General features: G+C 47.6%; 1 long non-coding RNA gene across 1 annotated transcript in view; it reads left to right on the top strand.

The window, feature by feature from the left end:
• LOC115279401 overlaps positions 1-23,140 on the top strand; it is an 86,207-nt gene that overhangs the window by 10,907 nt on the left and 52,160 nt on the right. Inside the window, exon 2 of the long non-coding RNA XR_003903413.1 lies at positions 6,937-7,043. This is a non-coding gene — a long non-coding RNA (uncharacterized LOC115279401). The remainder of the gene's footprint in view (positions 1-6,936; positions 7,044-23,140) is intronic.

The following is a 23,140-nucleotide window of genomic DNA, read 5'->3' as shown; positions in this document are numbered from 1 at the left end:
ATGGTCCCTCCAAATGGGACTAGTTGAGTATGATATGTTCAAATCACTAATTCCAAGTTCCGGTTCGGGAAGTCACGTCAGAAAAGCGAAGGCAGCGGCAGCGTGGGGTTCCACAAGCAAAGCCATCTTCTTGGTAGCCAGCCCCCCATGGAGGAGACAAGTGAGAGAGTCCAGACTGGGGAAAGTATTCCTTACAAAGAGGTATGTGTAGAGAGCTCCAGTCCGGTGCAGGCCGGCAGTGAAGACTGTTAAAGACTTCGCCCAAGGCAGAACAAAAGAGATCGAAGTTTTTTGAAGACACTGCCAAGGGAGTAGCTGGCGGGACAGCAAAGGAGAGACTGCCACGAGGCGGTGGTGTGGGGCCACAGTTACAGGGCAGAGGGAGTATGGAGTATGGGGACATATGCAGTTTTCCTTTTCTGCTAATCTTAGGATCTGTGCCCAGTTATAAGTAGCCCATTGGTTATTGAGGGCCTATGGCTATTTTAGGTGGGCAGCTTAGCGAGCCTGTTTGCATTCAGTTCAGCGGTCACTGTGGGCCTTTGGCCTTGCTAGAGTTTCTTTCTTTTTTTTTTTAATGTTTTATTATTTAATTTTGAGAAAGAGATGGGGTGCCTGGGTGGCTCAGTTGGTTAAGCATCCGACCGGCTCAGGTCATGATCTCACAGTTCATGGGTTTGAGCCCTGCGTCGGGCTCTGTGCTGACAGCCAGCTCAGAGCCTGGAGCCTGCTTCGGATTCTGTCTCCCTCTCTCTCTGGCCCTCCCCTGCTCGCACTTTTTCTCTCTGTCTCTCAAAAATAAAAAAAAAAAATTTTTTAAATAGCATTAATTTTGAGAGAGAGAAACAGAGCAGGAGTGGGGGAGGAACACACACACACACAGAGAGAGAGAGAGAGAGAGAGAGAAAGAGAGAATCCAAAGCAGACTCCAGGCTCTGAGCTGTCAGCACAGAGCCCTATGCAGGGCTTGAACCCACAAACTGCAAGATCATGACCTGAGCCAAATTCTGCTGCTTAACCAACTGAGCCACCCAGGCACCCCGTCTTGCTAGAGTTTCTACTGCTCAAGCCTGTTGTCTAAAAGTGGCCTCTACCATGGATAGGCAGGGAACAAGAGCCTTAGCCTCTCCTGGCTCCTGTCTCACTGAGGTTGGCTAAGAGGACCTTTCCTTGTTCCACCACTTGTAGGACTGGTTCTAGTATTTTCTAGGCACAAAGCACACAGGTGTCAGCCCTCTCCCAACTCCCAGGTGGGAACAGTCTGTGAGGCCTCCACCATCTTGGAAGGTGACAGCAGTGGAGACGACTGGGTGTCAGGGGCAAGATCTTCGAGTCAGGACTGAGACCCAGATTCTCCCCAATTATCCCTGAAAATATCCCTTCATCCTTTGTTTTCATTTATCAAACACAATATTCATCTGAGCACAGTCTCTGCCCCTAATTGAATGATGTTAGCCAATTCCTTTTTCTCATGTCCTCTTAGGTTGTTTTCCTAAGCATGTGAGCGTGCGCGGGTTTGCATGAACATATACACTCACTTAGGATTTTTGCGTTGTCACCTCCAGACACCTCTTGGGTCTCCACTCACCAACAGTGTGTCTGGAGTCCTGGCTAGGGTGGGACCATCACAAAGTGGGTAGTGGGCTCCGGACTAGTCAGATGACACCAAAATTCTCTCTGCTAGAGATGGTCAAACTTGCTTTAAAACAGTGCCTCCCTAATTTCTCGAAAGAGGCGCTTGTTTAAAAAATGCAAATTCCACAACCCATCCCCAATGCCCTGAAGCAAAATCTCCAGGAGAGGTCCGGGAAACATGTAATTTCTACAAGTGCTCACACTTGATTCTTATCATAGGAAAGCTTTCTTTTTCTTTTTCTAAATGCAGATGCCTCCTCACTAGAGATTACAGTTCAACAGGGTAGTGGTGGCGGGGCCAAAGTTAGACTGATGTTTCTGAACACAGTGGGTTTGAGGTGCACTCTCTTGAGAATCATTGCTTATCCACAGGCATACTTGACTCTATCTTCACCACTTGATCATTAGCTCCTAAACAGCTAAATTTCAACTGGACTTTGTAATGATGATTTCAATCTAGTTTTCTCTCTTCTTGATAAGCTATAACTTAATTTTCTTCAACACCATTATTTAAAAACAAACACAAAGTTTCTGCTTCATTCAACTCTACAGTGCATCAGGTGAGGCACTGTGTACACACCCTCATTAGTGCTCTCAACAACTTTGAGGTTGGTTCTCTTGGTAGCCCCATTTTACAGATGAGGTAAATGCAGATGTTTGAGCAGAAGTTAAACAGCTTGCTTAACACCAACCAGCGAAAAAGTAGCAAAGCCTTTCCAACTGAATCCCAGGCCAGCCACCTTATCAGTACGACACCCCTGCATTCAGCCTGCCCAGGCTGGCCCACAGCTCAGGGTTGTTCTGAACCAAGAAGCCTCCATATTCCATGATCAGTTTCCCAAGGAGAGAATGGGGCTCTACCCCAAAGCCTACATACCTGCTTTGTATCACCCAGCAATGGTGGGCTGTGTTGGAAGCACCTTTAGGGTTAATAATTCCTAGCTGATGGTGTATCCAAATAATCTGGCAAGAAGGTTAAAAATGCAGATACCTAAGACCTAGTCTCAGAGATTCTAACTCTTAAGGTCTGGTAATGAGGTTTTGGTTGAGTCCAGAGCCAATGGCCAAGAAATAATTCTTGCGACATCTTTGGTGCAGAAAAACGTGATTTTATTAGATCATGGGGACAGGACCTGTGGACCGGAAGAGCTGCACTTGAGTTGTGAAGAGTGATTTACATATATAGAGTTGGAGGAGAGAAAGTCAAAAGGAACTTTCTAATGGGATTTCCCAATGCTAAAGGCTCACAGATTACTGGAGGCCTAGCTAGTGTGGAGTGAAGACTGCCTTTCCCTCCAGCCAAGCATCAACATTAAGACAGTAGAGTGTTCCTAGGGGTACCTGGGTGGCTCAGTCAATTAAGTATCTGACTCTTGATTTTGGCTCAGGACATGATCTCATGGTCTGTGAATTTGAGTCCCACGTTGGCAGTGCAGAGACTGCTTGAGATTCTCTCTCTCCACCTCTCTTTCTCTCAGACTCTCCCTCTCTCTCAAAAAATAGATAAACTTAAAAAAAAAAAAGACAGGGAGTTCCTGGATCTATATTTCCTTGTCTTTGTGCTCCACATCACTATGGAGGGGAGGGTGATGTTGAGGCTACAGGCTTCCAGACATTAGGCTATTAATAAGATTGTCTTTTCTTTGTAATTTACTAAGGTATTTGTAAACCAATGGAGGCTTGGGTCTTGCATTACTGTGATCTCTATCAGTTAACCATTTGTTTTCTTTCTTTGGCTTGGATCTTGGGCACTCAGAAGTGGCTGGAGAAAAATCACACCAGCCTTGGGGGAGAAACATGTGCTAGCTTGTGCTTTGTCCTCAGCTTGCTTTGTGCTCCCTCATCATCTGGGATGCAGCCAAGGAATCTGAATTTTTCTAAGTAGAGCCAGTGATTCTGATGAAAGTAATCAGAGGGCTACCCTGAAAAAAGGGGGGAAGGAAGGGTAGAAAGAAAAGGAGGAGAGAAGAAAGGAAGGAAGGGAAGAAGGAAGAAAGAAATGCCCCCTATGATGGGTAGGGGAGTCTGCATCCTTAATGATGACCTGTCCCTTTCTCCAAACCTAGATAATTTCTACTCTTTCAAGACCCAGCTCCCAGGTCACATCTGCTCTGTGCTGTCTCTCTGCAAGTTCTCCTTGGGAATTTCGTCAGCCTTAAATCTAGGCATTGGTGCCTTTTATTTATCATATTGGCTCAAATGGTGGTTTTCACTGCTTAGTGCTCAGTGGGGGACTGATTCACCTTGCAAGGGTGAAGCCACACCTGGCTGATGTCTGCTGAGCTGCCACTGGATAGGCAGAGAGCTGGAGGAGGCCCAGCTGTTGAACAGAGTCCAGGTGGGCCTGAGCAGATGTTCAAACACTAAAGAGCTGTTAACCTCCCCAACCCCCTCTCCACCATACAAGCCAAGACTCTGAGCCTCTTGAGAACAGTGGCTCAGCCAGACCCTCTCCTGAACTGGCAGGTCCTCCCCCAGGGGTTGGCATAAATAAAGGATGCCAACAGGTTTCACAGGGCTTCCCAGCTCCAGTCACAGGGCAGCAACTGGATAGGACAGGGTGGTGTGGGTTTCCATGCGAAAGAATGCGGAGAGTGATTAGTGATGTCTGCCTCGGGCCCAGGAGGCACTAGCCAGCCACGTGTTTGCCAGCTGTGTTACTTCCCCAGGGCTGCTACAACAAATTACCACAAACTGGGTGGCTTCCAACAGCACAAACTTATTCTCTCACAGTTCTGGGAGCCAGAAGCCTGAAATTGGTCTCACTGGGTCAAAACTCAGGAGTCAGTGGGGCCGTGCTCTTCCAAATGCTCTTGGGTATATCCTTCCTTACCTGCTCCATCCCACAGCAGCCCCAGTGGAACTCTGGTCTCTGTTTTTAGGCTCACATGGCCATTTTCCTGTGTTTGAGCTCCCTGCCCTTTCTCTTATGAGGACTCATCTCAAGCTAATTAACTTAATTGCACCTGCAAAGACCCCTTTTCCAAATAGGGACTTATTCACAGGTACCAGAGGTTAGGACTTGGACATATTTTTAGGGAGGGAGGCACAATTCAACCCACTAAGCCAGGCTTACACTAAATACATGTTAGTGATTAATGTTCCCTTCCACTTTGTACCCCGCCTCCCACCCCCTTGTGCAAACCTTTTCAAACCTAGTGTTAGTGAACCTCTCCTCTTGCTAGAGACAGGCCTGCCCTTGTGTCAGTTTTGGTCCATTGAAGACCTTTCCACCAGCTGCTGGGATGTAAGGCAGTGTGGAGGATTAAGAGGCAGAAAGCCTCCTACTCCAACAAGGATAATAAAATGAGTACCGGATCTTCTCCAAAAGTTACCAGATTACTGTGCTAAGTCTTCCTCAGGGTGTGCCAGATGCAGAACCCAGTAGGTGAACTTGAGTCAAGGCCATGGTCAGGTTGCCCTCATTCCACCTACTCATGCAACCTCCTGTGAGTATCACCTTCTACCCCAATTTAAGCACTTCCTGCTTAAAGTTCACCCACATCATAAAAGGCAATTGTGATAGAGACCAGGCTGCAAACGACCTGCTCTAAGTCCGCCTCTACTACTTCATGTGCTGTCTGACCTTGAGCAGCTCATTGCACTTCTCTGCATCTCACTGTATAATCAGACTGATGGGGCCTGTCAGTGACTCCATCGGTTAATCATCCTACTCTTGGTTTCAGCTCATGTCACGATCTCATGGTTCATGACTTAGAGCCCTATGTCTGGCTCCAGGCTGACAGTGCAGACTCTGCTTGGGGTTCTCTCTCCTCCCTCTCTCTGTCTCTCTGTGTCTCTCTGTCTGTCTGTCTGTCTCTCTCTCTCTCTCTCTCTCTCTCTGCTCCTCCTCTGCTCACTCTCTGTCTCTCTCTAGATAAATAAACATCTTTTAAAAATCATACTGATAACAATACCTTGAGACTTAAATCCTTTCTCCAGCAAGACCAGGTATCAGTAAACAAATGCTTCCTTGCAGGCTTATGCAGAGGGCTAAAAGAGGCGTGCCATAAGCTTTGTTTTTTTTTAATTAAATGAATGTCTGACGACACCTCAGGTATGCCATTCAGCGTCCACCAGGTTTAGACATACTCCTGTCTTCAGCCAGCACTTGCACACTGGTAGGTCCTGCACCTCTTTCTTCCTCCTGCACATGTGCCTGCCTGGCCCAATGGCAAAGCGGCCATGGTCAAACATCTTCCACCCCTCACCCGCTCTTCCTCCTGTAATTTCATCCATGGGAGCAACCACCTCATCCAAATCCTAACAGGCACTACTCCTTTTCTCCAAATCAGTCACCAAATGCCATAGATTCTTCTTTCTTAATATTCCCTGAACCTTCCTCTGCCTCTTTACATCTACCTTGTCTTCACACATTTATTTTAAATTTTTTATGGTTTTTATTTATTTTTGAGAGACAGAGACAGCATGAGCAGGAGAGGGGCAGAGAGAGGGAGACACAGAATCTGAAGACGGGCTTCAGGCTCTGAGCTAGCTGTCAGCACAGAGCCAACGCGGGGCTAAAACCCATGAACTGTGAGATCATGACCTGAGCCGAAGCAGGATGCTTAACCAACTGAGCCCCCCCCCCCCCCGGCACCCCGTGTCCTCACAAATTTAAAGCCGCATCATTTCCCACCTGACATAATACAACAGCTTCCCTTCTCAGTCTCTTCCCTGCTGTGTTTAAATCCACAAGGCTGATGTTTCTAAGACTCAGATCTAATCACGTGCCAGGACTGCAGGGAGACTCTGGGTCTGAGACGGGTCTCCTGGGTGTGGCTGCACTGCCCATGTGGACAGCCGTGACTCACTCTCCAGCCAAGCTCCCCGGGCCCCCTCGGCCAGAGCCCTGTGGAGCCACCCGCAGTTCCTCCGTCACCTCTGCCCACCACTCCCATTTCTCCACACCTTTGCATAAGCTGTTCCTTTTGCTGGGAACATTCTTTTATTCATTCTTCACATTAGTAACCCTTATTCAACCTTCCAGACTCAGCCCCATCAGAAGGCCTCTTCAGCCTTCCCTCTCCAGCTCCCACCCATCTTGTCCTGTGTCTCTTGCAACATTCACAGATTATATCATAAATACCTATTATTTGTGTATTCTACACACCACACACCTCTGCACCCTGTTCCAGAGTGTGAGTTCCTGTGTCTCTTCTCTATATTTCTAGCACCTGGCACAGTACCTGCCAACACCCTCAGAGCCTTAATAAACATTTGTTCATTGCCAAGGAGTAGCATGATATTAAGAGAGATACCTGGTTGATTATTTTTTTTCATGATGTTGTTTGTTTTTAGCATTTCATATTGGAAGGAGGGATATCTATGCATGGGGAAAACTCCAGAAATTATGAAAACTCTGAAGGACAGCATGGCCATTTTGGAAAAGCAAGACAAAAAACAAGGTATGAGCTAAAACAATAACATCATCATTAAAATACATGGATTCTAATGCCAAAGATCAAGGTAAAAGTTTAACAAAAACTCCCAAATATGGTCTGTGACATGTACATAGGGTCTCTACAAATACATTTAAATTTGTGTTTTTTCTAGTTCTGTTGAACTATGATTAACATATAACTGATTGGTTCTTATACAAAGAAAAATACCGTATTACACAATGAGCAAAATAGTGGGTAACACCTTTAATGTTTTATTGAAATATACCAAAATTTCCTTTGTGTGGTCGTTTCTTCCAAGAGCTTAATACAGTGAAGCTCTTTTGCTAGACAATTCTGCTAATATAGTTCTTCACAGAACTTGTATTATATGGAGATCAGCCTCCAATACAATGATAACTGTTGAAAGTAGCACATCCTTGGGCAACCAAGATTTTGATAGGATCTAGATCACTGTCGGTTCAAGGTTAAATTTTGGGAGTCAGGCCAACCATGCACATATCCTGTGTGGTTGATCAAAAAGGATTCATTTTTGGATAGCAGGGGACAAGGATCACCTTCTATGGAAAGGCTGAGCATCCCTGTTAAAGGGATGACACGTGCCCCAGCCCCACCCACGGGGGGGGGGGGGGTCACAGCCTCTTCTATCTAAACCCCACACTCCAGTGATGTTTGATACTCACTTGCCCCCAAATCCATCCTGCACCTTCCCACACCTCTGCCATCTTCTCTTCCTGGAGTATCCTCCCCCTCTACGTTCTACCTAACCTATCCTATCTACATGTCAAGGCGCACGTCGTTGTAATAGAGATTATCCCCCTTTCTTCCATATTAAACTTCCAGCTGTCCACTTGACTATAGACTACATTTCCCAGCCTCCTTTGTAACTATATGACCAAGTTCTGGCCACCAGAAGAATATGGAAGCCACTTCTGGGTCTATGCTTCAAAGCATCTATTGCGTGTTCCTCCAGCCTCTCTCCGCCCTTCCCACAAGGTGGAACATTGATGTGTCAACAACCACACTCTAACCAGGTAGATGAAGACAATAGCCAACAGGACAGTGAAGCAAAGCAATGGGATACAGCAGAACTGGGTTCCTGGATGACCTTGTAGAGCTGAGCTGTCCCACCAGCCTAGTCTGGCACCTACATCGGCACTGTTGTAGGACAAAGAAATAACATTATATCTTAGGATTGACCTTATGTAGACAACACATAAGGAATCTCTGTATTTTGGAATCTCTGCCCCAAGAGATTTCCTGAGAGCTCTGTCTGAAGCCCTGTTGTGGCTTTGGAGGCAATGCCCATACATCGCCCATGTGCCATTGTAGTAGAGATCTCTCTGCATGTTTTATTGTTGCCAGTGGACTCTAAGATTCTTGAGGGCAAAGGCCACACTGATTTCAACTTTTTTCTTAATTTTATTTAAATCCAAGTTAGTTAACATACAGTATAATCTTGCTTTCAGCAGTAGAATTTAGTGATTCATCGAAGTGCCCTCCTTAATGCCCATCCCCCATTTAGCCCACCCCCCACCCACCTCCCCTCCAGCAACCCTGTTTGTTCTCTGTATTTAAGAGTCTCTTACAGTTTGCCCCGATTTCCTCTTTGATGTCTCCAGAGCAATCACCACAATGTCCTATACACAGAAATCATGTTTGTTGAAGAAGTGAGTGAATACGCATTGCTTCCCACACAATACTGTTTTTAGAAGAGAAGCAAAGTTAACAGCAGCAGAGTTGATTCACAACACATTTATGCAGAAACCAAAAGTAACATGGCTGACAAAGAGGTCTGGTGGGCCAAGCTGGGAATAGTAATTCTCCAAAAATAAATGTATTGTGGAAACAGAGCCCTAAGAGACCTTGCTGAAAAACACAGATGCTTCCTGAAACCTTGGAGTAGCCCCCCTCTTCCTCCCAGTGATCCCCTAAAACCCCCAGAAGGCCAAAGTAGACATGGCCACATGCCCTCAGGACCTGGACAGTCACTTCTGCAGACAGGGTCCCTCTCCCTAGGCATTTGTCCATAGACCCAGGCCTATAAATACAGTTTCTCAGAGGTACCAGGAGTGGGGTACCATTATTGTTCTCCCAAGCCATCAAAGTATGGGAAAGAAAGAATATTTCCCAGGCCATTAAGAGAACATTCGCTCATATGGGTGTGAGGTCTGGGGCCAGACTGCTGGGTTTAAATCCCAACTTAGCTGCTCACCAGCTGTTCAAACTTAGACAAGTAACTTAACCTCTCTGCAGCCCTGTTTTGTCACCTGTGCACCAGAGGTAATGATAGTACCTACTCATAAGGTTGTGGTAGAATTAAGTGACTTTATACATTAAGGTACCTGGGATAATAAAATACCCATTTTCCAGATTAAAAATACTGATTGTGACCTCTGTGACTGTACCAGAGGTCTAGTATCCCAGCTCTACATCGTGTGCTAACAAGAAGCTCCACAGCCTTCACCTAGGTGCTCTTATACTGCAAGGCTCCTGGGCTTCAGGAGGGGACAGCCCCAGGGGGCTTGGAGCTGAGGGGAGGCTGTAGTCTCCTCTTTCTATCTGAGTAACTTCTCAGGAGTCAAGGAGCCAGACCTCTCTGGACATCCCTGCCTGCTGCCCAGCCCCTGCCCCAAACCCCTCCAGGCTCCTGGCCTGACCTGAGCCCCAAGTAGCTGAGACTTCTCTGCCAAGCTGGTCCAGGCTGGTCCAGGGTTAGGGGTTGGGGAACACCAAGAAGATGTCTGGCTGTTTGGTGATAAAAATAGATAAAGATACATTAGGGGACCAAAAAGTCACAGATGACACTGTGAGCAAGTGTTTGTAAAGGAAAGGATGAATGAGGAAGTATCAGTGAGAGGGAAAAAAATGCTTGGGTGGAGTCAGAGCACAGGTGCTTCCTGTGACCTCCTGCCCCTTTAGCCCAGTGATCTGGATAAAGTGATCTGGGTGTGTCCATGTTACAGACACCAGCAGTGGACAGAAAGAGATACAGGAAGAGGCAGGCAGACGTGCAGAGACAAAACAAGGGATGGAGGAAGAAAAGAGGAACCAGGAGAGGAGAGAGGGGAAGGAAAGCAAGAGAAATGGAGAGAGGAGAGAGACAGCCACAGAGCGTCACACAGGCCGCCACTGTGTTCACCCTGTCAGATTCCCAAAGTGCTCCCCTCAGAAAAATGGATGGAACACTGACTCCTCCATCTGAGAGTGCTGGAATGTTCTGGTTGCTGTGTGCTGACCTACGTCTGCAGCTCCCATTCCTGGCCAACTTCCCTTCACTCCCGATTTGAAAGGACTACTCCCTCTTCCCTGAGCTCTGTTTCTTCCATAAAGCTGAAGAGAAGATGGCCTGTCCCCCAGTCAGCTGACTCGGTGAGTCAGGCAGGCAGAGTTCTCCAGTCCGGTGTACCCGTGGATGGCCTTACATACATTCCCACCCCCAGGGTGAAGTGTCATATGAAACCGAGGTCCAGAAATCCTCAGGCCCAAGGTCACAGTTGCTCAGAGTTCCATCAGTGGTAGAAAGTTCCAGAGGCCCCTCTGTGCTTCAGAGACACCCATCCCTTCTGTCAGACCAAGCAGACACAAAAGTTACCGCAAACCACAGGTCCAGTTGAGCCCCATCTCCGTCCCTGGACAGAGCCACTGTGAGCTCCCATGGCTGCCAGCGCTGGGACGGCTGTGTCCAACCCTGGCACGCCACACCTGGGCCGCAGGCCTCTCAGCCCCCCTGGGGTTTGGCAGCTCCACACTTCACCCCATGAACTTCCTTGCAGGTCAGGCAGGACTCTACCGCCCTTGTCCTGACTCCCAGAGAAACCTGAGCCAAACATGTGACCTTGGGACCAGCACCCTCCTCACATCTGCTTCAGGGTGGAGGACATTTCAGATTCCAGGGCCTTCTGGCCGAGGCACCCAACCCCTTAGCAAGGCCAGTAGGATGGGCCTGGGAAATCCTGTGCTCCAACAGCTCCAGCCCACAGCCCAGACTCAAGATAGACCAGCCTCGGCCTGGACAACAGGAATCCACCACACCCACTTCCAAGTCTTATTATATCTGATTTCGCAGCAGCTCTGCTCCATAGCAGGTGCATAAGAAGGATTCCTGGGTGTCTATAGACCATTTTCTAAAGCTCTTCTATCAGTGCAACACTAGTGTGGCTCCGCCTCTTCTCCCAGTTCTACCACGGGCACAGGGGCCCACAGAAACCTCTTCTTGACCTCCCAGATGGGAAAGGTCAGAGGAGTGCAGACTGATGTGTTCCCGGGCCATCCCCCAAACCTGGTATACCAGTTTCATTTGGCCGCCGTAACAAATTACTGTAAATTGGCTCGCTAGAAACAATAGACATTTATTCTCTCACTGTTCCGGAAGCCACAAGTCTGAAATCAGTATCTCTGGGCTGAAACCAACAAATTAGGATGGCCATACACTCTCCAGAGGCTCTAGGGAAGGGAAGAATCTATTCCTTGCCAGTTCTAACTTCTGGTGGCTGTGGGCTTTCCTTGGCTTGTGGCCACATCACTTCAATCTCTGTACATGTGCTCATGTCGCCTTCTCCTCTTCTATTTTTTTCTTTTTAATTAATATTTCTTAATAAGCCTCCACACCCAATGTGAGGCTTGAACTCACAACCTGAGATCAAGAGTTGTATGTTCTACTGACTGAGCCAGTCAGGTACCCCCTCTTCTCTCTCTGTTAAATCTTTCTCTTTCTCTCTCTTATAAGAATACATGTGATTACATTTAGGGCCCATCTGGATAATCCAGGATCACCTTCCCATCTTGACATCCTTAACCACATCTGGATCATGGAAAAAAAAATTTTTTTTTTTTTGGCCAAGGTGACAGTCACAGGTTCCAAGGATCAAGAACTAGATATATTTGAGGTCTAGTGTGTGACCAGTCACTTTTGGACTCAGAGCCAAAGTGCCAAGTGTCACTAGCAGGATAAGTCAGGGAAGATCTCACTCTGAGATGGCATGACCACAATACAAAGACAACCCAGATCCCAGAGCCATCACTAGAAAGGAGCTCTCTGATCCACAGAGGACCTCATACAAGTGAAAAAAAACAAAAACAACATACAAAATTTGTGTATGTTGAGCCATTGAGATTTGATGTTTGTTTGTTATCACAGCAAAGCCCAATCTTAACTGAATAAAAATGGAAGTCTTTGACTAGGTGCTTTTCCATTATCCTATCTCAACCAAGATTCTTAAAGGAATTGTCTGCACCTCTGGTCTTCACTTCCACACATCACATTCACCTTCCATCTCTTCCGTCAGCCTTCTAGCCCATCTCTCTACTGAATGTACCCTGTGACCACCATATTGCCAAATCCAATCAACACTATTAGATTTTCTTTCATAACTGAATTTCTGAGGAGTGTGATTCTGCTGAAATATTCTTCTTCCTTGGTTTACTATAATAGAAAGTAACAGAAAACCTGAGCCAAACTGGCTTAAACAAAAATACAACTTATTATATCACATAAGAAAGGGCTCAGTGGAAGAGTAGATCCCAGGGATAGTTGCTATGGTAGATTGCTAATGTCATCAAAGACCCCACTTTCTCCTCTTTGTCAACTTTGGTGTATTGACTTGATCCCTAGGCTGTTTGTCCTTGTGGTCACAGGGGAACTGCAACCGCTCCAGGCCTCACATGCAGACTCCATTAAGTCCAACGGGAAAACAGAACCATCTCATCCTTGCTTCTGTCTTAAGAACATAAAACTTGTCCCAGAAACTTGTTGGAACTTTTTAGCTCATGTTTCATGGGTCAGAAAGGATCACATGTGTATTCCTACGCTAAGCACTGACAGTGGAATACTGGCTTCCACTCTCGCGATCCACTCTCTGAAACAGGAAGGTCCACATGCTTACGTCAAGGATAGTGGGACTTGTGTTGCTCAGACAACCCAGAGCACGTTCCGTGACACTCCCCTTGCTGGTTCTCCTGCTGCTCTGCCACTCTTTCTTTGTGTCCCTTCCTTGGCCCCCTTTTCTGAAGGCCCCTTGAATATTCACTTCCCTGAGGTTTTTATGCCTGGAGCCCTCTGGTTCTGCTCTACACCCTCTCTCCAGCTGTCTCATTCATCCCTGGGATTTCAATTTCCACATAAAGGTCCAGTAATCCAAATCTCTACCTCCTACTCTGAATGGTCTCTTGAGATCTAGACTCAAATAGAAAACTGTTTGCTACCTCCAGTCCCAAGGGACACCCAAACTGAACGTGTCTAATGGAGAACCGATCTAGATCTTCTGTCCCCAACTTCCTCAAAGTTGTTCTTCTTCTCATGTCTGTTGTTTGGGTTAGTGAACTCACCTACTACTCTCCACTACTCCTTCTACTACGTCCAATTAGGCATGAGCCTGATTGCCCAAATGTATTCATCCTCCACATCCTCACAGCTACTGCTTGGGCTCAGGCCTCATGGTCTCTCTGCTGGTGTACCACAAGGCCACCTCATAGGTCCAGCCGGGGAGCCTTCAATCCACCTCACACAGCAATCCCATTATCCCCCCTCGTATCCACGTTCCACAGCTTCTGAATAGGCCCGTTGGGTCTTCCATGAGCAGGCCTCTGCTGTACCTTCATCTCACCCATTCCTCCCTCACTCTGCATCCCGGCAACATTGACCTTCCATATAATGTCACTGGACCTTTGCACATGCTGTTCCCATTGTCACATCCAGCAAACCCCTTCCTTAAACAAACCTCTCCTTGCTCATCACCTTCTCCAGAAAACCGTCCCTCATCCCTTTCTAATAAAATTAACCAGTGCTTCTTCTGTGCAGCAGCTTTCTTCAATGGCCCAGTAAATATTTACTGAGCACTTACTATGAACTGGGCACTGGGGTGCAGCAAGGAACATGAATGACACAGTTCCTGCCCTACAGGAGGGAGAGGAAAAGGAAACAAAGCTAGGAGATGTCAAAAGGAAGTGAAATAACGAGGGAAAGGGCCTCGGGGAAGATTTTTGTGGGCACCCGAAGGATAAGTAGGAGCTCACCAGTTGAAGGGGAGAGAGTAGTTTGGGCAGAGAAAACAGCACATGTCAAGGCCTTGAGGTAAGAATGAACATGGCACATCAGATGTATAGAGATGTCAGGGTTCCTGGGTGGCTCAGTTGGTTAAGCATCTGACTCTGGATCTCAGCTCAAGTCATGATCTCATGGTTCATGAGTTCCAGTCCTGCATCAGGCTCTGCACTGACAGCCCGGAGTCTACTTGGTACCCTCTCTCTTTGTGCCTCTCCCTCTCTCTCTCAAAATAAATAAACACAAAACTATTTTTTTAATAATAAAAAAGAAACACTGAGATGTCAAGTCTAAGTCTTGTACAGGCTTCTCTTGCTGGACACCCACACCAGGCTCACCTGCTAGTCTTCCCTACCGGGTAGAGCAGGCAGAGGGCAGGCTCCAGGTCTAACTGACCTTCACCTCTCCTTTCTGGAGGAAACAGCACCCAGAAGGCAGCCTGGGGGATTTCAGGCAGGAGGAGAGAAAATGGACGTGATGAATGTGTCATGTCTCAGCTGGGAGGCTCTTTGTCCAGGCAAGCTTACCCCCAGGGAAGGGGTTGGGAGGTGGAAACCCCCTTGTACCCACCCTCGTGTCCACACCCAGACTTGCCCACAGGCACCTGGTTCCATGGGCAGCTGGAGTGATGCTAGTGGTAGGATCACTCCCCTCAAGAACAGTGCTGTTTGTGTCCCCCCGCAAACCCTCAATTCATATGTGGATGCCTAATGCCCAGTGTGATGGCGTCTGGAGGGGGGCCTGAGGGAGACGATTAGGGTTAGACAAGTTCACGAGGGTGCAGCCCCATGAGTGGGATCAGTGCCCTTATAAGAAGAGACAGGAGAGACAATCTCTCTGTATCATGTGAGGACACAGCGAAAAGAGACGATCAGTGAGTCAGGAAGAGAGCCCGTACCAGCATCTGACCGTGCAGGCAATCTGATCTCAGACTTCCAGGCCTCCAGAAGGGTGAGGAGTAAATTTCTGTTGTTTAAGCTCCCCCATTCTATGTAGTTTGTTACAGCAGCCACCTCCTGGAGGAAGCCTTCCGGCGTTTCTCCCCAGCAGATCCACCCAGCAAGGCTGTGCAGGAGGGAGGCTGCAGGCAGCTCCTCACCATGCCTTCTTCCTCAGCTCTACTGCCCAGCCCGGCACGCCTTGAGTGCGCCCAGGGAGCCTGGACCCCCTTCTCTGAAAGTGCAAGGTGTAGGCTGGTCCTGGTATGAATAAGAGGCAAGGGCTACAAATTCAGACAGACACAGAGCCCGGGGCCACTAAATACGTTCACCCCTGCTTATGACAGAAGGCTACAGATACAGGCCGAATAAAACCTGGACTTCAAGATCCAGGCTCAGTCCTTGAGCCAATCCTGACACTACAGAGGCTGGGTAGCACTCCTGGGAAGTTCTTATTGATCAGCTTGTTTCACCCTGTCCCATTTTAGAACAGCAGACAGAGGCTCAGAGCCTGTGGGGGAAAACTCAGCCAGCCAGGGCAGCAGTACACTTGAGCTCACCTCATTCTGCACACAGGACTCTGCCTGAGGCCCACAGTGGCTCTCAGTGCCCACAGGGGATAAATCAGATAAAGGCAGCTATGTAAAGACAGACAGAAACTTTGGAACTCATCAGAGGCAATGCTCCCAGGCGCCCGGAGAGGGTGGTCGTCCAGGCGCAGAGCAGTGGAGCCCTGCAGGAAGGAAAATGTGAGTCTCTGCCCACCTCCCCCTCACTCCAGCTCCCTCTGCCTGGGTGCTAGAAGCGACCTGAGCAGAGAGATCCTGGAGTTATACTCGCCCTTGTTCCCACCTTGACTTGGGGATTCACTCTGGGTATATGGGCAAAGCAACAGTAAGATTAAGGAAATTTTATTTTTTAATTTTTTTAAAGTAACTAACTTATTTTTGAGAGAGAGAGATATAACAGTACAAGTAAGGGAGAGAGGGAGAGAGAGTGAGAGAGGGAGGGAGAGAGAGAATCCCAAGCAGGGTCTGAGCTATCAGCACAGAGATGGATGGTGGCGTTTAAATTCACAAACCTTGAGATCACGACCTGAGTGGAAACCAAGAGTCAGATGCTTAACCAACTAAGCCAAGATTAAGGCAATTTTAGAGAAAATCTGGAGAATGGAGAATAAGAGATCCTAATTATGCGAGCCCCTAGCACAATAGGTTGAGGAATTATGGGGGGGGGGGCAGGGACGTCCACCAGGAGGGTGGTGTGGAGTAGGGTAAGCAGAGACAAACCTGCTAAATTCAGGCAGCCAGCCCCCTTCTATTTTCCTTTAGTCTGTCCCTTTTACAATCTGTCTGGGAACAGAGGGTGGCAGCCACATCTGCAGGCCCCAGAGAGCACATGAAGCAAAACTCTCTGGGTTTAGCCAGCCTGATGTATAATCCTCTTTATCTGACCTTCTGTTATCTGGGCTTCCCAAATTGTTACCTACTCTCTTATTTGCTTCTTCCACCCACCCCTCACCTACCCACTGTGGAGCAGGGGAGCCTTGAGGTTGTGGCCACCAGGAAGGTGACAACCCATGCAAATCAGAAAGAGGCACTCTCCCCCATAGGAACCCCCCAGAGAGCCCTAGGACCAGGGCCCCCCTGAGGATGGGCCGTGGGAAGGGTTGCCTTTCCCGCTTCTGCCACCTGATGGTCAAGTTGGGGGAGCCTTGCTGGGGAGGGTGAGTATGGATCTGCTGAGCGCTCAGACTCTGAGGGTGAGAAAAGGCAGTTTTTCTTGTCCTTACCTTTTCCATTGTCATATAGGTCCCTAAGCATATGCACATTGTGGTGCCCCATGAACCAGAATGGTCTGTTGATCCTTGGTCTGAATTAGCAGTGTTTAGGAGCATGCGCCCCCACGCATCCCCATCAGACTCCTGAGTGAGAAGCTGCCCAGCTTTCGCCATGCTTACATCCCCTTTGGGGTGTTATCAGCTGAAACAATGGCCCCAAAACATTTCTACTTCCTAATTCTGAAACCTGTAACTACTACCTTGTATGGGAAAGCGCAGGGGTGAGGGTGGGCAGGAGGAATTTTGCAGGTGTGAGTAAGGATCTTGAGATGGGGAGATTATCCAGGATTCCCTAGCAGACCCCAAATGCAATAACATGTATCCTTATAAGAGGGAGGCTCAGGGCATTTGACACACTCAGAAGAGAAGAGGCAGAGACAGGAATAATGCGGCCACAAGCCAAGGAATGCAGCAGCCACCAGAGGCTTAGAAGAAACAAGGAACAAATTCTCCAGTAGAGCCTCCAGAGGGAGTGTGGCCTTGATATCGGCCCAGTGATGCTGACATAGCCCTTCAGGCCTCCAGAATTGTGAGAGAACAAATCTCTGCTGTTTAAAGCTACCCAGTGTCTGGTAGCTTTCCCACAGGAAATCACTACAGTGAGAGAGCTCATAGGATGTATTTCTATTATTCAGTCAACATTGACCCAATGCCTACTATACACCAAGCACTGCTGCAGGTGCTGACATGGCAGCCGTGAGCAGGACAGGGCAGGCCTCGCCCCACAGAGCTGCAGTCCAGCTGTGCGCAGAGGGCCCAAAGCATGCAGCTGATCTTCGGAAAGAGCTTGCTCCGACTGACGCCAGCATCACAGATGAGGGAGAATGGTCATTTTACACAATCTTTTTTAAAACTTTTTTTGATGTTTATTTTTGACGGGGTGGGGACAGAGAGAGAGGGAGAAAGAATCCGAAGCAGGCTCCAGACACTGAGCGGTCAGCACAGAGCCCAACTTGGGGCTCAAACCCACAAACCGTGAGATCATGACCTGAGTGGAAGTCAAACACTTAACTGACTAAGCCACCCAGACACTCTGAAAAAAAATTTTTTTTTAATGTTTTATTTATTTTTGAGAGAGAGAGAGAGACACAGCATGAGCAGGGGAAGGTCAGAAAGAGAGGGAGACACAGAATCCGAAGCAGGCTCCAGGCTCTGAGCCGTCAGCACAGAGCCCGATGCGGGCTCAAACCCATGAACCCTGAACCGAAGCCAGTTGGTCAACTGACTGAGCCACCCAGGCACCCCTGAAAAAAAATTTTTTTAAGTTTATTTATTTTTGACAGACAGAGAGAGGGAGAGGCAGCAAGAGAGGGAGATCCGAAGCAGGTTCCTGGCTTCACACCGATAGCAGTGAGCCCAACGTGGGGCTCAAACCTATGAACAGTGAGATCATGACCTGAGCTGAAGTCAGACTCTGAAATGACTGAGCCCACCAGGCGAACCCTTAAACAATCCTTTTTAAAGGTAATTTAAAAAGAAAACACATAGGCCTCCATAAAATACTGGCAATTACTTGACAAATTACATACAAGTATACTTGTAAGCACAGATGTCCTCTTCAGGGAAAACACAAAGCCCTCCAGATCCTAGCTGCACCTCCCAAAAGCCTCCTGTGCTTGCTGGTAGAGGAGGCCCATGCCCACTGCATTCCCGCCTTCAGAGAATGAAGTCTCCTGCAGAGCAGGCGGGCCCGGGTGCCGACAGTCCACAGAAATGGCCTAACCCTGGGTAGATACCACAGAAAAGATCCTGAAAGAATGGCTTTTCAATGTTAGCATGGAAATTGACTGCATGTAATTTACACCAAACTTCGGAGTGAGGTCACAACTATGGACTTGCTTTAGATGAGTCAGAACATGTTGGCCCAGGAGACTCCACGCTCCTGCAAACGCGTGCTTTCCCGCTCATAGGCTGGTTACATCGGGCGGGCAGTGACCTCATGTGATCACCCCGTGTGGTATACTCCGGAACACGCCATCTCCCAAACTGGTTCTGCTCCTTGCACCACCCTGGCATTACCAGATACCTGATTCTGCAAAATAACTGCTGATCTTGGTCACAGGGCTCTGTCTGAATAACCGGAGAGGAGGCAATGGGCAGTGTGGGGCAAGGGAGGAGGCCGTGATGATCCTCACTCTGCCCCAGCCTCCTGGGCCTCCTGCATCTCAGAGACTTAACAATCCCCCTTCTTTCCACCTCTTTTGAGGATTAAACAAGACAACAGATGGAAGTGCACTTAGAAAAGTATTAGGTGTGGAGCCAGAGCCAAGTGACATTTTTAATCATTGATATTATTCAGTTTCCTTTGTGAACAATGAATTCTACATTGTCTTTGCAGGGTACAAAAAAAAAATCTTCCTCTAATTTATGTTTCAGTAGCCATGTATTAGCTGATTCTCCACCCTTTTCCTCATTACCCACCTCCAAGCTTACAGCCCCAGAGTGGAGTTCCCGGAGGGGACCACTGCATTGTGACAAATTAACCTAACCCAAAGAGAAGTCTGGCCTTAGTCCTCAGCTCCTTTGAGGTATCCCTAAGCCCTTGAAATGTCCTTCCTGATCAGGGTTTACCTGGGGGCCTTGGACCACACAATGTGATTTATCGGGGGCAGGAGGCTGTTTGGCCACATGGTGTCAGCTTGACCTCCAGAATGGCTAAGATTCAAGTTCAGCCAAGTGGGGGGTGGTCCACAATGGCTACCTGACTGAGCCTCAATAGACTCTGGACACCAAATTTCAGGTGAGCTTCCCTGGCTGGCAGTTCTCACACGTCACACATTGTCACCAGGAAAAGCTGGTACAATCCATGACCCCCCTGGGAAAGAAGAACCAGAAGCTCCATTCTTGGAACTTTCTGCTCCACTGGTCTCTTCCCTTGGCCAGCTCCTTTCCTTGTAATATACTGTAACCATAAGAGCTTTCAGTAAATTCTCTAATTACTTCTAGTAATTTATCAAGTAATTTATTGAGCCCCACATTATCAAAAATGAAGGTGGACTTGGAGACCCTCAAACTTGCAGGTGGCATCAGAAGTGAGGGTGGTCTTAGAGGCTGCCTCCACATTCTTACCCATTTTTGTGCCGTGCACTAGCTCACCTGGCTTCTGGGGAAGAAGCTGGACCTTTTCTAGGATAATGTTCTTAAATGCATAAAATGAAATATAAAAACGATTCAAAGAAAACTAGTCAGGTTGAAATCAAAGTATCAAAACGTGCTTTTTTATTAACATGTTAAATAAATTGTGATAGTAGATCTAATACCTAGTTCTGAAGTAGTGACACGTGTGGCCCATCTTTAAGTTATCTGCAACAACTATGAAGAAATGTGGACTTGTGTTGCTTTCAAGTCACAGGTATTGTTCCCACTATTGTATTTTGTTGCCTACGTTCATAATTGAAGGTGATTCTAAGTTGTAGTTAGAGGTTAGTGAAAGGAGAAGGTCAAAATGTTTTCCTATCCAAGGTCACTGACCCCATGAATTCTACCCACAAATGATCAAGGGGTCCATGGGGCTTTAATTTAGAAGCCTGGTCAGGGGCGTGGATGATAATGTTACCCTTCAAAGCTGCTGAGATAGACCATATGTCAATAGTAATAATAACAACAACAACAACAGCAGCAACAGCTAGTATTCATTGAGCATTTGCTCTGTGCTAGACATGATAAATATGTGCCATACAAATTGACATTATCCCATTGTCATTGTTTTTATATTATATCACTTAATGAAGATGACCTTTCTGCTTAAGAAAATAAGGGCCACTGACTGCCTGGGTGGCTTAGTCAGTTAAACATCTGACTCTTGGGTTTGGCTCAGGTCATGATCTCACGGTTCATAGGATGGAGCCCTATGTTGGGCTCTGTGCTGACAGCTTGGAGCTTGCTTGGCGTTTTCTCTCTCCCTCTCTCCCTGCCCCTCCCCTGCTCGCATGCTCTCTCTCTCTCTCTCAAAATAAATAAATAAACATTTTTTTTAAAAAAGAAAATAATGGCTACTGCTTTTGGCACAGTTAATCTGGGCAAGGCCCATGCCAAGTGCTTGTAATACACTCTCCATTTAGGCCTCAGCACAAGCTGCTCAGGTGAGTGTGTTATTCCCATTTTATAGAAAAGGCTAGTGAGGCTTAGAGAATTTAAGCAACTTATTCAAATTATAATGCTAGTAATTGGTAGAGTAAGGAATTCAAATTTGGATCTCTTTAGTTTAAGATGGAACACAGCTCACAAAAACCGGCAGAAAGTCAATTTGCAAACAAAGGTGCAAACAGAGATCCCAGCAGATGACCTCACTACAATGGTCCTTCAGCGTGCAGGCAGAAAGACGACCACTGAATGGAAATAAACATAATTCAGCACGAGGTCCCGGAGAGATTAACAAATCAATGATTGCCCAGACAAGGTCATGAGGAAGTTCCTGTGCTAATCATTAGTATTTGGAATCCAGAACCACGGGTGCCACAGAAGAATAATCAGTGAAGCGCTTCCTGGTGTCTCTGGGAACCCCTGTGCTCTGTAACACAGAGGACACTGTATGTGCCCCACTGGGCTCCAAGCATCCTCAATAGCAGGCCACCTGGACTTTGCTTTCTCCAAAGAAAAAAATCTTGGAAGGTTCCTATTTGGAACAGCCTCCGGATTCTACAGAGCGATGTTTGGCAGGAAAGCCCATCCACGAACCAGTGTGTTTTGCAGAAGCAAAGGCAGAAAGGACTGAGACAGAGGTAGGGAAAACACCTTAAAGTAATTTAAGTCCCAGAACAGGAAACTATACGGCACTTTTGCTGCCACTCCCGATTTCCTCACCCACGGCCCACCTTGCTAATGGGGCACTTATAATTCCCCCTTGCTGAGATTGGGTGCAGCCTCAGAATCCTTCTCAACACAGCTGTCTGGGTAGCTGCAACCAACTTGTTGACTCTGACACACAGGTCGAAACTTATTTTCCATCAGAGCCAGGCACACCAAAAGAAAAGGGGAAGTGTGCTACTCTTGAGATAATGACACAAAACAAGAATAGCTCACACTCCTTGACTGTTTATCTTGTGCCAGAAATCCTTGGTCTAAGAACTTTACATGCATTAACTCATTTTTCCCCTTCACAGCAACGCTATGAGGTTGATACTATTATTAGCCCCATTTCCCCTATGAGAACACTGAGACACAGCTAGGTTATGTTACTTGCCCAGTCACCAAGCAAGTAAGGGATAAAGTTAGGGTCTGAATCCAGGCAGTCTGGGTCTAAAACTTGGGTCTTTCAATAACCACTACACCACGTTGATACTGTCCAGGTGCTAGGGATGTTTTCAGCTAATGATCATGGTAAAAGGCGAAGATAACAGCTTTACAGTTTTGCATGTCGGACAACAGTGAAGGTGCTTATCCATCCTAGAAGACTCTTCTGAGTCTGTAGAGGGATGCTTTTGTCAGTAAATGCACCTTGCTCTGGCCCTGCTTCTCAGTGCAGCTGACTTTCCCATTTCCTACCTCCCCAGAACAGCTCATGTGCAGTTCCAGGCTGGCCACAGCTGGGACAGGTAGCAGAGCCCAGCAGGAAGTGCGTCTAAGGTTTCTGTTGAAGGCTGGGCCTCCCCTTCTCCTGCCTCACCCCATGCCCGCCAGGGCCTGTGTATTCCCTGACCAGACTGCTGGCCTAATTGCAGATTACTAGCATTGTCTAAACTGGCCCAGCTCGACCTGGGAAGTTTTTAGAATCCACACATTCTGCCAACACCGGGAGTCCAGAACAGATGCAGAGGAGGCAAGCTCCACCCCTGCCTAGGGTTCCAATGGTGACAAGTCCTGTCTCCAAGGAAACAAGCCAGAGTCAATCACATGACTCAGCCACCATATCACATCTTCTCTTTCCAGAGACGGAGCCTAAGAGAGCCTTAGGAGAGCGATAGAACCCCCTACTCTGCATTAGAAAAGGCTCATACATGACCTTATAGGTAGCTAGTCTCAGCAGCAGGAACAAGTGTGTCATTGAACCTGAACTGAACCCAAGGTCACCACCAATATCCCCTCAAGTTTCCACGTTCAGGGGCTGCTAAGACAGCTAGCAGGTGGCCACAGCAGAAGGCAGCAAGGTGCTGTCTGCTTTACTACTTTTTACCACCATTCCCTCCTCCTCGTCTGTGGGCTCAGAGATGGAAATAGAGACTCTCTCAGGGGCACTAAACCAGCAGCTCTCAGTATTACTAGTGGGGGTTCCAGTTATTCCCCAGAGTGACCTGGGACCCACTGGGCTCCCACACCCAAACCCTGAAGGGGAGTCGGGTGGGAG

Source organism: Suricata suricatta, chromosome 15 (assembly GCF_006229205.1).
Source record: "Suricata suricatta isolate VVHF042 chromosome 15, meerkat_22Aug2017_6uvM2_HiC, whole genome shotgun sequence".
In the NCBI taxonomy this organism is placed as follows: Eukaryota; Metazoa; Chordata; class Mammalia; order Carnivora; family Herpestidae; genus Suricata; species Suricata suricatta.
Note: the sequence above shows the minus strand (reverse complement) of the source record. Positions and strands in the feature narration are given on the sequence as shown.